General features: G+C 36.2%; 1 protein-coding gene across 2 annotated transcripts in view; it reads left to right on the forward strand.

Annotated features, from left to right (window-relative positions):
* LOC124080583 (intermembrane lipid transfer protein VPS13C) overlaps positions 1-13,691 on the forward strand; it is a 140,760-nt gene that overhangs the window by 56,131 nt on the left and 70,938 nt on the right. The gene's annotated exons all lie outside the window — the stretch shown is intronic.

A 13,691-nucleotide genomic window follows, 5' to 3' on the forward strand; every position in this document is an offset into this window, starting at 1 on the left:
AGAAAAAAAGAAAAAGAAAAAAAGAAAAAGAAAAAAATTAAAATTAAAATTAACAAAAAATGCACTGTTAGAGTTCTATTTTCTTCTCTTCCAGTAGGTGGAGCTGTGCTTTCTGGACTAAGTCTCTGCCATCAGGATGTAGGAAACAATCCATGTGAGGCGGCTCGCCCTCTGCAGCTGGGTGTCTATCTAATCCCAGTCGCTTAGTGTTGCTCCTGGTCTCTAGCCCCTTGGTTTCTCCAGTCAGCCAGGCCCTACTTACTGGGGCACTTCTCTACAGCTCTAGCTACACTCTGGGCCTGCAGTTTCCTGGATGCCTGGCTCTCTTGAATGACTGGGTACTCTCTTTGTTTGTTGTTCACCCAGACCTCATGGTTGTGGAGTGCAGGAGTTGGAAACCGGCAACCTATTGTGTTGGATTTCCTCTGATAGTCACGCCCTGAGAGCTGGCGAGAAAGGTTTTGATTTTCGCTGCTGGTGGGAGGGGGAGTTGGAGGTCAGGTGCCTTTTCTATTTCCCTCGGCTCTGATATTCACACCCCCGGAGAGCTGGGGAGAGATTTTTTGAGTTTTCCCAGCTGTATGGCGGCAGGGGTTGCTGAGGGTCACACACCTGTTCTATCGCCGAATTCGCTGCGATGCGATCCGAAACGCCAAACGCTGATGACATCACTTCTCTAATATGGTGGCGGCAGGTTTCCTTGCCGGGGTGTCGGGGAGGAGGGTGGATCTAGGCCCTTTGTCTCCTAAGTCCCAACTTCAGATCTCGGTCTGGTGCGCTGCGGAGGCGTGGTTAGCCGGTTCTCACAGGATCCGAAGTTCCATTTCTCTGTGCTGATGGCAGGTCTCAGCAATGCTCACTCACCTCCAGCTGTGGCCGGAACCTCCGCGCACGGGTTGGCTCAGATTCACTCGCGTCAGAGCCACATCACTGCCCCTCAGATATTTAAACTCTTCCCTTAGGTTTCATTGTAGCCCAGCTTCGCTGAATATTCCTGACAAGACAGCATCCAGCTGTTCCGAACTTGCTCACTGGTAGCGCAGCCGCGCAGGTCACGGGGGTGCTAACTTGCTACCCGCTGCCATCTTAGATCTCCCCCATTTATTTTTGAAGATTGTTATTCTGACCAGAGTGAGATGCAATCTCAGTGTATTTTTTTGGGGGGGAGGGGTACCAGGGATTGAACTCAGGGTCACTCGACCACTGAGCCACATCCCCAAACCTCTGTTGTATTTTATTTAGAGATAGCATCTCGCTGAGTTGCTTAGGGCCTCGCTTTGCTGAGGCTAGCTTTTAACTCGTGCTTTTCCGGCTCAGCTTCCTGAGCTGCTGGGATTATAGGCATGTGCCACTGTGCCCAGCCTCAATGTAGTTTTGATTTGCATTTCTCTACTTGCTAGAGATGTTGAACATTTCTTCATATGTTTGTTGATTGATTGTATTTCTTCTTCTCTGATGTGTCCGTTCAGTTCCTTAGCCCATTTAATGATTGGGTTATTTGTGTTTTTGCTTTTTTAAAAAAATATTTTTTAAGTTGTTGATGGACCTTTATTTTATTCATTTATTCATATGCAGTGCTGAGAATCAAACCCAGTGCCTCACATATGTGAGGCAAGTGCTCTACCATTGAGCCTGGTAGAGCTACCCCAGCCCCTCTTTTTTATATATCCTGGAGATTAATACTTTATCTTAGGTGCAGGTGACAAAGATTTTCTCCCATTTTCTAGGCTCTTGTTTTCATGTTATTGATTGTTTCCTTTGCTGTGAAGAAGCTTTTTAATTTGACAGCATTCCATTTGTTGATTCTTAATTTTGCTGCTTGTGTTTTATGAGTCTTGTTAAGGAAGTCAGTTCTTTAGCTGATTTGGTGAAGAAATGGGCCTACTTTGTCTTCTGGTATGTCCAGGGTTTCTGTTCTGGTGCCTAAGTCTTTGATCCACTTTGAGTTGAGTTTTGTGTGGGGTGAGAAATAGGGGTTTAATTTCATTTTGCTTCATATGGATTTCCAGAACCATTTGTTGAAGAGGCTATCTTTTCTCCCGTGTATGTTTTTGGTGCCTTTGTATAGTATGAGACAACTGTATTTATGTGGGTTTGTCTTTGTATCTTTTAATCTGTACCTTTGGTCTTTGTGCCTGTTTTGGTGCCAGTACCATGCCATTTTTGTTGATGATAGCTCTGTGGTATAATTTAAGGTTTGATATCATGATTCCTCCTGCTTCACTTTTCTTGCTAAGGATTGCATTGGCTATTCTGGGTCTCTTATTTTTCAAATGAATTTCATGATTGCGTTTTCTATTTTTATGAAGAATATCATTGGGATTTTAATAGGAATTGCATTAAATCTGTACGATGCTTTTGGTAGTACGGCCATTTTGACAATGTTAATTCTGCCTATTCAAGAGCAGGGAGGTCTTTCCATCTTCTCATGTCTTCTTCAATTTCTTTCTTTAGTGTTCTATAGTTTTCATTAGAGGTCTTTTACCTCCTTTGCTAGATTGACTGTCAAACATTTTTATTTTTATTTTTTTGAGGCTATTGTGAATGAGATAATTTTCCTGACTTCTCTTTCAGTGGATTCAGCACTGATGTATAGGAACACATTTGATTTATGGGTGTTAATTTTATATCCTTCTACTTTGCATAATTCATTTATTGGTTCTAGAAGTTTTCTGGTGGAATTTTTGTGTCTTCTAAATATAGAATCATGTCATCTGCAAATAGTGATAGTTTGAGTTCTTCTCTTCCTATTTGTATTCCTTTAATTTCTTTCTTCTGTCTAATTGCACTGGCTAGAGTTTCAAGGCCTACTTTGAATAGAAGTGGTGAAAGAGGGCATTCCTATCTTGTTCTAGTTCTTAGAGGGAATGCTTTCAGTTTTTCTCCATGTAGAATGATGTTGACCTTGGGTTTACAATATTGAGGTATGTTCTTACTGTCCCTAGTTTTTCTAGTGTTTTGAACATGAAGGGGTGTTATATTTTGTCAAATGCTTTTTCAACATCTGTTGAGATAATCATATGATTCTTGTCTTTAAGTCTATTGACATGATGAATTATATTTATTAATTTCAGTATGTTGAATCAACCTTGTTTTCCTGGGATGAACCCCATTTGATCATGGTAATTGTTTTATATGTGATTTGCCAGAATTGTATTGAGATTTTTGCACATATGTTCATCCGGGATATTCGTTTGAAGTTTTCTTTCCTTGATGTGTCTTTGTCTGGTTTTGGTATCAAGATGATACTAGCTTTAAAGAATGAGTTTGGAAGGCACCCCTCCTTTTTTATTTCAGTATTGGTGTTAATTCTTCTCTGAAGGTCTTGTAGAACTTGGCTGAGAATCTGTCTGGTCATAGGCTTTTCTTAGTTGGTAGGCTCTTTTCTTGGGAGGGGTACCAGGGATTGAATTCAGGGGTATTAGACCACTTAGCCACATGCCCAACCCTATTTTCTATTTTTTTTTTAGAGACAGGCTCTCACTGAGTTGATCAGTGCTTCGCTTTTGCTGAGACTGGCTTTGAACTTGTGATCTTCTTTTCTCAGCTTCTCAAGCTGCTGAGATTTTAAGTGTGAGCTACTGGGTGTGTTCTGTTTCATTGCTTGAAATTGATCAGTATAAATTGTGTATGTACTTCTGATTCATTTTGGATAGGTCATATGTCTCTAGAAATTTGTCTATGTTTTCAAGATATTCTATTTTATTGGAATATAAATTTTCAAAATACTTTCTGATTATCTTCTGTATTTCAGTCGTCTGTTGTGATATTTCCTTTTTCATCATAAAATTTAGTAATTTGAGTTTTCTCTTTTTCTTCATTAGCATGGTTAAAGTTTTATCAATTTTATTTATTTTTTCAAGGAATCAACTTTTTGTTTTGTCAGTTTTTTGAATTATTTCTTTTTGTTTCAATTTCATTGCTTTCAGCTCTGATTTTAATTTTTTCCTGTCTTCTGCATTTGGTGTTGATTTGTTTTTCTGTTTCTAGGGCTTTGAGAAATAATGCAAAGTCATTTATTTTTTGACTTTTTATTCTTTTAATGAATAAGCTCAATATGTAATGATGTTTTCTTTTAGCCCTGCCTTCATAGTGTCCCAGAGATTTTGATATGTTATATTGCTATTCTCATTTACCTGTGAGTATTTTTTTTATTTCATCCCTGATTTAGTCTGCTATTCATTAGTTATTCAGTAGCATATTATTTAGTCTCCAGGAGTTAGAGCAGCTTCTGTTTTATATTTTGTCATTGATTGCTAATTGCATTCCATTATGATCTGATAGAATTCAGGATAGTATCTGTAGCTTTTTGTATTTGCTAAGAGTTGTTTTGTGGCATAAAATATGGTCTGTTTTAGAGAAGGATCCATGTACTGCTGACAAGAAGGTGTATTTGCTCATTGATGGATAAAATATTCTCTATATGTCTGTTAAGTCTAAATTATTGATCATATTATTTAGTTCTATAGTTTCTTTGTTTAGTTTTTGTTTGGAGGATGTATCCAGTGGTGTGAGAGCATGTCTCTAGAAATTTGTCCACATATTATTGTGTTGTGGTCTATTTGATTCTTGAAATTCAGAAGGGCTTATTTGATGTACATAGATGCTCCATTGTTTGGGACATAAATATTTATGATTGTTATGTGTTGTTGATTTATAATTCCCTTAAGCAGTTTGAAATGTCCTTCTTTATCCCTTTGATTACCTTTGGTTTGATGTCCTTTATCTGATATGAGGATTGAAACCTCTGCTTGTTTATGCATTCCATGTGAATGATACGTTTTTTTCCATCCTTTCACCTTCAGTCTGTGGATGTTTGTGTCCATGAGGTGATTCTCTTGGAGACAGCATATTGCTGGCTCTTTTTTTGTTAAAAAAATTATTTATTTATTCTGATTTGTTATACATGATGCCAGAATGCAATTCATTTCATATTACACATATAGAGCACAAATATTCAAACCACTGATTGTACACAAAGTATTTTCACAACATTTGTGTCTTCATACATGTACTTAGGGTAAGGATGTCTAACTTATTCCACAATCATTCCTACCCCTTTGCCCCCTCCCATCCGCTCCCTCTCTTTTGCCCTATCTAAAATTTCCCCCTTCCTCCTATGCTCCTGCTGCCTCCATCCCCGTTATGATGAGTCATTCTCATATCAAAGAAAACATTTGGCCTTTGTCTTTTTGGGATTGGCTTGCTTCACTTAGCATTATATTCTCCAACTCCATCTATTTACCTGCAAATGCCATGATTTTATTCTCTTTTAATGCTGAGTAATGTTCCATTGTGAAATATATACACCAAAGTTTCCCTATCCATTCATCTGCTGAAGGGCATGTGGTTAGTTCTACAATTTAGCTATTGTGAATTGTGCTGCTATAAACATTGATGTGGCTGTGTCCCTGTAGTATGCTGTTTTTAAGTCATTTGGGTATAAACAGAGGAGTGGGATAGCTGGGTCAAATGGTGGTTCCATTCCTAGTTTTCCAAGGAATCTCCATACTTGGAAATTTAGGCCATTAATGTTGAAGGTTATTATTGAGATATGATTTTTATTCCCAGTCATTTTGGTTTATTTGGTCTCTAATTGCTAGAGATGTTGAACGTTTTTTCATGTTTGTTGATATCCTCTTCTGAGAAGTGTCTGTTCAGTTCCTTGGCCCCTTTATTGATTGGGATATTTGTTTTTTGGGGGTTAAGGTTTTTGAGTGCTTTATATATCCTAGAGTTTAGTGCTCTATCTGATGTTTTTGTGGTAAAGATTTGCTCAGAGATTTCGATATGTTGTATTGGTGTTCTCTCTAAGAATTTTTTAATCTCCTCCTTGATATCTTTTGCAACCCCTTGTTCATTCAAAAACATATTATTTCGTCTCCATTTTTTTATTTTATCATTGATTTCTAATTTCATTCCATTGTGGTCTGATAGAATGCAGAGTACTCTCTCTGCTTTTTTGTATTTACTAAGATTTGCTTTGTGGCATAATAGAGGACACAAAGTCTAATCCACATAACTACAGTAATCTTATATTAGACAAAGATGCCAAAAACGTGCATTGGAGAAAAGATAACTGTTCAACATAGTTCTTGAAACTCTAGCCAGAACAATCAGACAGATGAAAGAAATTAAAGGGATATGGATAGGTAAAGAAGAACTCAAATTATCACTATTTGCAGATAGTATGATTCTATACCTAGGGGACCCAAAAAAATTCCACCAGAAATCTCCTAGAACTAATAAATGAATTCAGCAAAGTAGCTGGATATAAAATCAACACCCATAAATCAAAGGCATTTCTGTACATCAGTGACACATCCACAGAAAGGGAAATGGGGAAAACTACCCCATTTACAGTAGCCTCAAAAAAAAAAAAAACTTGGGAATCTACTTAACGAAAGAGGTGAAAGACCTCTACAACAAAAACTACAGAATGCTAAAGAAAGAAATTAAAGACCTTAGAAGATGGAAAGATCTATCTTGTTCTTGAATAGGTAGAATTAATATTGTCAAAATGACCATAGTACCAAAAGCACTCACAGATTTAAGGCAATTCCGATCAAAATCCCAATGACATTCTTCATAGAAATAGAAAAAACAATCATGAAATTCATCTGGAAAAATAAGAGACCCAGAATATCCAAAGCAATCCTTAGCAAGAAGAGTAAATCTGGTGGCATTACTATCCCAGACCTTAAACTATAGTACAGAGCAATAGTAACAGAAACAGCATGGTATTTGCACCAAAATAGATTGGTAGACCAGTGGTACAGAATAGAGGACAGAAAGTCTAACCCATATAACTACAGTTATCTTCTATTAGACCAGGTTCCAGAAACATTCATTGGAGAAAAGATAGGCTCTTCAACAAATGGGTCTTGTTTTTAAATCCAGTCATCCTGTCTATGTCTTTTGATGGATGAGTTTAGGCCATTAACGTTGAAGGTTATTATTGAGATATGATTTGTATTCCCAGTAATTTTGGTTTATTTTGATTATTAGTTTGAATTAGTTTCTCCTTTGAATATTCCTTTAGTGTAGTTCCTCCCTTTGCTGGTCTTTACTTTTTTTTTTTTTCCTTTTAATTTTCATGGAATATTTTGTTGGGAATGTTTTGTAGTGCCAGCTTTCTATTTGTGAATTCTTTTAGCTTTTGTTTATCATTGAAGGTTTTGATTTCATCTTAGAATCTAAAGGTTAATTTTGCTGGATATAGAATTCTTGGTAGACATCCATTTTCTTTCAGTGCTTGGGATATATTATTCCAGACCTCTTAGCTTTGAGAGTTTGGGTTGAGAAATCAGCTGACATCCTAATTGGTTTCTCCCTATACATAATCTGATATTTTTCTCTTACCACATTTAAAAATTTTATCCTTATTCTGTATGTTACGTATTTTTAGTATAATGTGCCTTGTTGTGGGTCTGTTATGATTTTGAACATTTGGGGCCCTCTAAGCCTCTTGTATTTGATTTTCCATTTTATTCTTCAGGTTTTGGAAATTTTCTGATATTATTTCATTGAAAAGGTTGTGCATTCCTTTGGTTTGTGTCTCTTTGCCTTCATCTATCCTGATAAATCTTAAATTTTGTCTTTTCATGTTATCCCATAATTCCTGGAAGTTCTCTTCATGGTTTCTTAACACCTTCTGTTTGTGACCAACTCTGTTTTCAAGATTATATATTTTTTCTGCATTGCCTGAAGTTCTTTCTTCCAAGCAGTCTAATCTGTTGGTCTTGCTTTCCATTGAATTTATAATTGGTTCATTTCTTCCTTTATTGAGGATTTCTTTTCAGAATCTTTATGTCTTTATTGAAGTGTTCTTCATCTCCTGAGTTTTATCTCTGATTTTACTCCTTACATCATCCTTTATATCACATATTAGTTTAACTGTGTACATTCTAAACTCCTTCTCTGTCATTGCTTCTACTGTGGTGTTGGTGGATTGTATTCTGTTATTGAACTATCTTAATTTGTTTAGGGCAATTTGTACCTTGTTTTTTCATGTTGTTTGTGTGTCTACCCATCTAGCAGTATGGATCTGAGGCAGTGCAATTTCTGTGCTATGGATGTATAGAATCCCTTGAAGTTTTCCTGTACTTCACCTTTAAGGGGGAGATAAATAATCACAGCACCCAATGTAAACAGTTTACAGCCTTAACTAAAATAGCTCCTATTAAGATATTTATAGTTTTGTTTCAATAGACAAAAATGATGTATGCAATTATTGTCTACAGTATAAACAGTAAGTTTGCAAAGAGTTTACAATTTCAAATGATGGACAAAGCAGAAACAGAAGTGGTGTAAGATGTGATGTTTATGAAGAAGAAGGAGAGAATATAGAAGTAAAGAATTATAGGAAGTGTGCAAGAGGAATTAATAGAGGTTGGCTGTTTGCAGGAGAAAAGAGAGAGAATTCAGGGAAACATATAAATGAGAGGAAATGTATACACAGTAAAAATAAAAAATATTAGAAATAGAAAAAAGTAACATTAAAAGAATACACAACAAAACTATACTATATTATTCAGAAATCCTAGTCCTCAGTAAACTGATGCATGAAAAATACTTGGTTTCAAAAATGGTAGATATGTGAGAGAGAAAAGAAAAGAAAAGGGAAAACGGTCTCAGTGAAAAAATTGAACAATTTTTTTTTTTTTTTTTTTAGTTCTAGAGTTTCTGAGCTTTTCTTCTCAGCAGTTAGGTGGGGTTGTCTGGAGTTTGATGCTAGCTCCACCTTCAGGATGGTTGGGGTTGCTAGGGTGAGAGGGTTAGTCCTGGAGGTGAAGCTCCTGGAGGCAGGGTATAGGGCTAGGTATGCTCCTCTTTCTTAGCTGGGTGCCATTTGGTCTGGAGATTTTAAGGCAGTACACCTCCAAGGCCCAGCAATTGCTAGTACATGTTGGAAAACTGCGCCCAGGAATCTCCTTTGGTTTCCACTCGTGTGGTATAGGAGTTTGTGCTTAGCCCCATACTTTGCCTGTGGACCCCACAATTCCTGGTCTCTGATTCAGTCTCTGAGCTGTATCTCTCCTGTCCCCAACCTTTCAAATTCCCGGTCATGTGCTTCTCTCCCGGTCAGTCTTGCAAGCAGCCAGTTTGGAGGGGGAGGGAGTAGCCAAGTGGGTTTCCACAACCAGTGGGTTTGCCCAGCTTGTTTTTCAGGCCAGGCTTGGGTTTGCCAGTAATCAGTTCCCTGAGCTGCCAGTCCCTGTGTCATGGCTGCAAAATGGTTCTTCTGCTGTCCTTCAGGTATGCCACTGATAGAGATGCAGCTTCACTCCTGTACACGGATACTGTGTAGCACAGCTCACTGTGTTTTTGAACAGTGTCTCCTATCTCTAAGCTCTCCCTACCTTGACACGCCTTAGTCTTCCTGGTAATGGGGCTTCCTTTAATTCCTTTATTGCTTTACTGCATTCACATAGAGACTGTTCTGGCTTGCACCTCTGGCTGCTATCATAGATGTGGGGTTGGTGATCTTCCCCCTTATTTTATAAGATCTACTGAGTCCCTGAACTGTTTTGTGTGTTCAGTATTAAATTAAAGTCTCTCCTAATTCTTGATCATTCACCCACCTTGTTGAAAAGCTGCCTGTTTTTCTTGGTTCTCATCATGGAGCCACTAGGGAAGGGACCCCTCCATTCGGCCATCTTCTGCCTTTTCCAGTTTCATTCATTCTTAATGGTGGGTATGCAGTTGTATTTCATTATGGTTTTATTTTGTATTTACTGGATGACTAAAGAGCTTTTGCATTTTCTTATGTATTTATTGACCTTTTAGACATTCTTTTTTTTGTGTGGCTTTTGCATCTCTTAATCATTATTAGGTTGTCTTTTTCTTGTTGGTTTGCAGGAATTCTTTACATATTCTGTATATGAGACCTTTGCTAGTTAGATGGATTGTTAACTGTTTCCTAGTACAACAAAGTAGATTGTCTTTAATTTTTTAATTACTTTGCAAAATATCTTTTCCCACAGTCTAATGTGCATTTTTACTTTCTTAATGTTATCTCTTAATGGGGACATATTTTTATTTTCAATGTTATTTTATTTGTTAATCGTTTCCTTTATGGCTAGTGCTTTTTTGTGTCCAATTTAAAAAATCTTTCCTTACTGCAATAGGTCATATACCTAATCTTCTGTCAGAGGGTTCACATTATTTTGACTTATATAGTTAGACCTATGGTCCATTTTTATGGCCCTTTACTTGGCCTAGCACTCATTATTGAAATGACCAGGCTTTCTCACTGCTCTCACCCCTCATCCCTAGTCAGGTGTCTGTACACTTGTGGAAATTCTGTTCTGTTACATTTACCATATGTGTGTCTTAGTAGTAAGTTACTTAAACTTTGTAATCAGTCCTGCAAGCTAGCTGGGTAAATCCTTCCACTCTGGTTTTCTTTTAAGATTGTTTTACCTCTGTCCTTGACCCTTTAAATTCTCTATAAATTTTAGAGTCAGATGGTTGGTTTGTATGAAAAGAGCAAGATTTTGATAGCCATTTTATTGAATCTATAATTTGGGGGAGAATTTAAGTTTTTATGGTATTGAATTTCTGATCCCTAAATAAAGCATATGCCCTGTTTTTAGTCAGCTTTTTTTGCTACTGTGACTCTAAAAGGACTCAACCAGAACAACTGTAGATGAAGAAAAGTTTATTTAGGGTTCATGGTTTCATAGTCTTTGTCCATAGAAGGCTGGCTCCATTCTTTGGGGCTCAAGGTGAGGCAGAGCATCACAGTGGAAAGAGTATGGCAAGGGGAAGCAGCTCAGAAAGTAGAGAGACTCCACTCATCAGATACAAAATATATACCCAAAGCCATGCCCCCAATGCCCCACTTCCTCCAGTCACACTCCACCTGCCTTCATTTACCACTCAGGAAATCCCTTCGGGTGATTAGTTCACTGATTTGAGTTAAGGCTCTCTTAAGCCAATCATTTCTTCTCCGCACCTTCTTTCATTGTCTCACATGTGAGCTTTTGGGGGATACCTCATATCCAAACCATAACATTTTATTCTTAAATAATGTTTTCTGGTTTTCTTTGTACATGTTGAACATCTTTTGTGGGGTTTGGTATAAATAGTGTGTTTAAAATTTGTTTGAGGTAGAATTCATGTACAACGAAGCACTCAGATCTTAAGGTCATTTTGATGAATTTGGATAATGGAGTATGCCTATGTAATAGCTATCCAAACCAAGATAGAGACTATTTCCATCCCTCAAACATTCCTGCTGACCTTTTCTAGTCATTTTTCTTCTCCTGCTCTCCAAAAGCAACCGCTTTATGACTTATGTGACCACAAATGGTTTTTTCCTGTTCAATGCATTTATGTATATTGTTAGCTTCTATTGTTCACATAATGTTTTTGGTATTCATTCATGTTGTATGAGTATGGTTAGATTGTTACTTTTAATTATTGAATAGTAGTTCATGGTTCTAATATACCTCATTTTATTAACCATCTCCTGTTGCTTAATATTTTTGTTGTTTTAGTTCTTGGCTATTATCAAATAAGGCTGTTGTGAACATTCTTGTACAAGTCTTTTGTGGACATACATTTTCTGTTTACAGTGGCCTGGGAGTGGAATTGTTAATTTTTCCATGCCTGGGAGTGGAATTGTTGAGTCATAGGGCAGATGCGTATATGACTTTTTAAAAAAAACTGGCAAATAATTCTCCAGTGGTCATAATATTTTATATCCACTCCAGTCATTTCTCTTGTGCCTCTTCCTTGCCACATTTGATTTTTTAAAACTACTAATTTAAGACACTCTAGTAGAAATTCCACTATAAGTTTTAATTTGCATTTTCCTGATGGCTGATGATGTTGAGCATCTTTTCCTATCTTATTGGACATCCCTATATGTTCATTTGGAAAGTGTTACACAGTGCTTTTTGCCTATTTAAAATTTTTTTGTTTATTCTTTTATTATTTTTATGGGAGTTCTTTAAATATTCAGCTTATAAGCCTTGTTGTATGTACATAAAAAGATAGTACATGCAATCATTTGTCATTTATGAGCTTGTGACTTGTCTGTTGATTTTCTTAATGATGGTTATTTATGAGAAAAAATAATTTTAAAATTTTTATATGATTGGTACTAATGTTAGATCTGTTCAACAAATATTTGCTTACTAAAAGTTAACAAAGATACTTGCCTTTGTTTTCTGTCTAGAAATTTTATGGTGGTCTGGGTTTTATATTTAGTTTTGCATTCATCTTAAATTAATTTTTGTGCTTAGAGTGGCACAGAAGTGAAGGTTTATTTTTTTTCCATATGCAAATTGAGTCCTTAGTTGCCCCCTTGGTTGAAAATAAATTGACTCTCTCTGTGTGGTTGTATTGTTAGACTCTTCTGTTCTGTTGTATTCGTGTCTGTTCTTATACTAATGCCCCCATGTTGATTATTAAAGTTTTATATGTCTTGAAGTACTACCATTAACTTAGTTTTCATTAAGGGTATTTTGGCTGTTTAGGTTATTTGCACTTACATATTCTTTTTAGAATCATCTCATATTAATGTTTTCAAAAGTACATGCTGTGGTGTTGTTAGAGATTATCTTGAATCTATAGATTATTTTATGAAGCATTAATTTCAGCAAAGGGGATGTTATGGTCAATTTATTTCTTTCTCTTTCTATGACTATCTATCTCATTATTTCCCTTCTGCCTAAAGAATGCTCATTATATTATTTACTTTAATGCTGGTCTGCTGGTAGGTAGTTTTTTTAATTTTTGTTTTTCTGCAAATATCACTATTTCCCCCTTCTTTCTTCATAGATACATTTTTTTTGTATAGAATTCTAAGTTGTTAATGATTTGTTTACAGAGTTTGTATATATAATTTTATTGTTATTTGTCCTACATTGTTTCTCTTGTATATTCAGCTGTTAGTTTTACTGTATCACTTTGAAGATAATTTCCAACCATCTCTGCCTTTGTTTTTTCTCCCATCGGATTGGGTATTGAACCTAGGGGCACTCATACCATTGAGATATATACCCCCACCTCCTTTTTTTTTCTTTTGAGACAAGGCATTACTAATTTATTGAGGCTGACCTTGAACTTGAAGTCCTCCTGACTTGGCTTTCTTTGTCACTGGGATTTCAGCCATGTGCCACTATACCTGGCTACTCCCTCTGTTTTTTAAGGAAATCTCTTTCCTTTAGTTTTCTAGTAGTTATACTGTGATATGTTTAGGTATCTATTTGTTTTTGTTTATATTATTTGAATTTTCTAGGCGATCTTGAGGTTTTATCAATTTGGGAAAAATTAATCACTTCAAATTTTGTTTCTGTTCCATCATTCCCTTCTCCTTCTCTTTTTGGGCCTTCTCAAAAATATTTGTTTGGATTTTTTCATGATGTGTCTCATATGTCTTTTACTCTTTCTTTCATATGTCCAAGTTCTTAATTCATTCTTTGGATAGTTTTTCTAATTCTCTCTTTAGCTATTTGTTACTTTTAATCCCATTCACTGAGTTCTTAATTTGTTTTTGTATCTCTTAGTTCTTACATTTTCATTTGTTTCTTTTTTTAGTGGCTCACAATTCTTTACTAACATACTTAGGCTTGTCTTTCATCTCCTTGAACCTAATAAGTGTAGTCTATGTCTAAGCTTGGACTTCCTCTAAGTCTAAAATTTGATGACCGCAGTTCCTGTGAATTTGTTTCTATTTT

This window comes from Marmota monax, unplaced genomic scaffold (genome assembly GCF_021218885.2).
Source record: "Marmota monax isolate L192 unplaced genomic scaffold, Marmota_monax_Labrador192_F-V1.1 WCK01_AAM20220418_F8-fsc00078, whole genome shotgun sequence".
NCBI lineage: Eukaryota > Metazoa > Chordata > Mammalia > Rodentia > Sciuridae > Marmota > Marmota monax.